Source organism: Daktulosphaira vitifoliae, unplaced genomic scaffold (genome assembly GCF_025091365.1).
Source record: "Daktulosphaira vitifoliae isolate Bord-2020 unplaced genomic scaffold, ASM2509136v1 Scaffold_4, whole genome shotgun sequence".
NCBI lineage: Eukaryota > Metazoa > Arthropoda > Insecta > Hemiptera > Phylloxeridae > Daktulosphaira > Daktulosphaira vitifoliae.
The window spans coordinates 13,956,857-13,959,546 of NW_026099575.1; positions in this window are offsets into that span (position 1 = coordinate 13,956,857).

Below are 2,690 nucleotides of genomic sequence, written 5' to 3' on the forward strand. Positions count from 1 at the left end.
CAAGTTTTTCTTATGAAAATTCTTAACAAATCATAAAAATATATTTAATTATATGATAAATTTATTTAAAAAATCTGCTTTAAGTCCAAAAAATGGTTTAGGATATACCCTAAAATCTTTTTATTGAAAAAATGCATAATAAAATATACCTTTCCTAACAAATCAGCTGGTATTAATAGCGGATTGTCTTTTGAAATTGCTATATTTTTTTTTTCTATTGAATTAAAAATTTTATTTTTATATTTTCCATTTCTAATAAGTGTTCCGAATTCTCCTCGCTGTATCAATTTCTAGGCAACCAAAGAAATATTTAAATAAACAAATTGACTATATTTAATATTATATTATTATCTTCGATAAAAATTGAATTTCCCATAAAAATCTTATTGAAAAAATAGCAGTCCAGAATAATATTAAACATTATGTTATCGCAATTATATTAGGGGGTTCATAGTTTATTTTATATTTTTGAATCAGACAAACCCCAATTACAAAGATAAATCGAATACATTACAATTTTACAAAATTATAATTTATAGATTTGCTAATAAATATTAATAAAATTATAGTTACCAATTTTTCTGAAATAATTTTATCATTTTTATTCGTTTTTCGATACGTGCGTTTTTTTGGAATAATGGAATTTGTTGGATAAATATTTTCGTTAATAATTGCTGCAAATTAAATATCATTTTAATAATTATTAATTAAATAATCAATTTCGAAAAAGTTTTTATCATTAAAATAGTTAAATTAAACTTATTATAAATTTTTCTAATATTTTATATTAAAAAACTTTTTCTCTATTCGAAATAATTAGTTTAATTATTAATCTTAATAGTATTTACAGATAATTCTTCCATCTTTAGTTGACTTTTTTGATATTTGTCTTTTATTTGGATTATTTAAAACACAATTGGAATGCATGAAACGACGATTCCATATTTCTTCAACTCTGCGTATGACCTTATGTAAGTTTGTTTCATTTGTTTGACCAAAAAAATTATTTTTACTTGCCATATCAATAACTAATTAAATAAATCTTTATACTTACACAAGACGATAGTTTGTTTTTCACAGGAAAAAATGAACTGAATTCAAATGTCGATAAAATCAACATTTGTCAAGGAAACTTAATTGTAATAATTCATTAAAAAAATGTATAAGCCAATTATAAATAAATTTAGTATAAACAATACTTATTTATTTTTATTTTATTATTGGTCAAAGAATACAATATTTTAAGAATTTATTTCAGAGATTTATCTATATATACAGAGTGGTATTTTATCATAACTCACTCAATTACTTACTGAGTAATAATAATTAAAAAATTTTTTTTTTGGTTTTCTTTAGTTACACATTATTCTTGAATTATTAACTATTTAAAACTTTTTATGTTCATCCCTTATGCCTTGTAAGGGTGTCAACTTTGTTTTTTTAAATGGAAACACATATTTTGAATTTAAAAAAATGTTTGAGTTTTTAATTTAATAGTAAATGGCATTTGAATTTTCAGNAAAAAATGTTTGAGTTTTTAATTTAATAGTAAATGGCATTTGAATTTTCAGTATAATTTTATTTGTTTATTAGATATAAACACTTAAAATTTCAAAATTTTGAGTAATATACATGTATAATACACAACGGATTACAAATGCAGGTAGACAATTGGTTTTTTATGACATCGATATTAGCAGGTACACAGCATAGTTATTATCAATGGTAGTAAGGCACATTATTGTGAATTTATAAATACACCAACTGACAGTACAGAAAGTATATCTATGATAGTCATAATTGATAATAAACATTCCGTGACTGACTGCAATGTCATAAAACTCCAATGAGCTACCTGTATTTATAATCTCTTGTGTATTATACATGTATATTAACTCAAAAATTTGAAACCTTAAATGTTTATATCTAATAAACTAATAAGACGAAATGGAATGAATCGTAGAGGAGAGAGGACCTCAGAAGCACCGAAGGTAATCTCATTTCGCGCGGTACGTTTATGACATTAAGTGTTCATTTTGTGTATTGTATATTGTGTTTTAAGTGTATCTTTATTTTGTATGTTTTGCATTGTTTAATTATATTTATTACACTAGGATTGTTTCTTTTAAGATACAACAATACCAAAATATCAAATTTTAAATTACTTGTCAATTCCTAAAATAGTAATTAGAAAAATAGTAAGATTTTTTTACGTCAGTAAACATTTCTACAATTTTCGTTTGTAAGGTTCATTAAAAGTTACTAATAAATAATAATATTCTCAGCTTAGCATTGAAGCTAAAATAATAGAATAGCAATGATATATTCAGAATAGTTAGTAACAGCTAGTTATTAACTTTACAGGTGTGCCATTTACCGTACAAAAAACATATTACATTTTCACAATTGCAATAACTTTAATAGAAACGAATTTTTTTTATTTATTTATTTATTATATAAAAAATATTTATTATTAATTATTAAAATTAGAACAAAAACATTCAAGAAAACCTGAATTAGAAGAAGGATTGTTTCTAATTTTATAAATATAACCATTAAAGCATATTTTGAATAAAAAAATATGAATCATTAACTAGAGATTTTCGGACAATACCATGTATATTACTCATCTAATATATTTTATAAGTTAAAATAAATAACATCTTTGACTTATTTAACATCTCAGACAT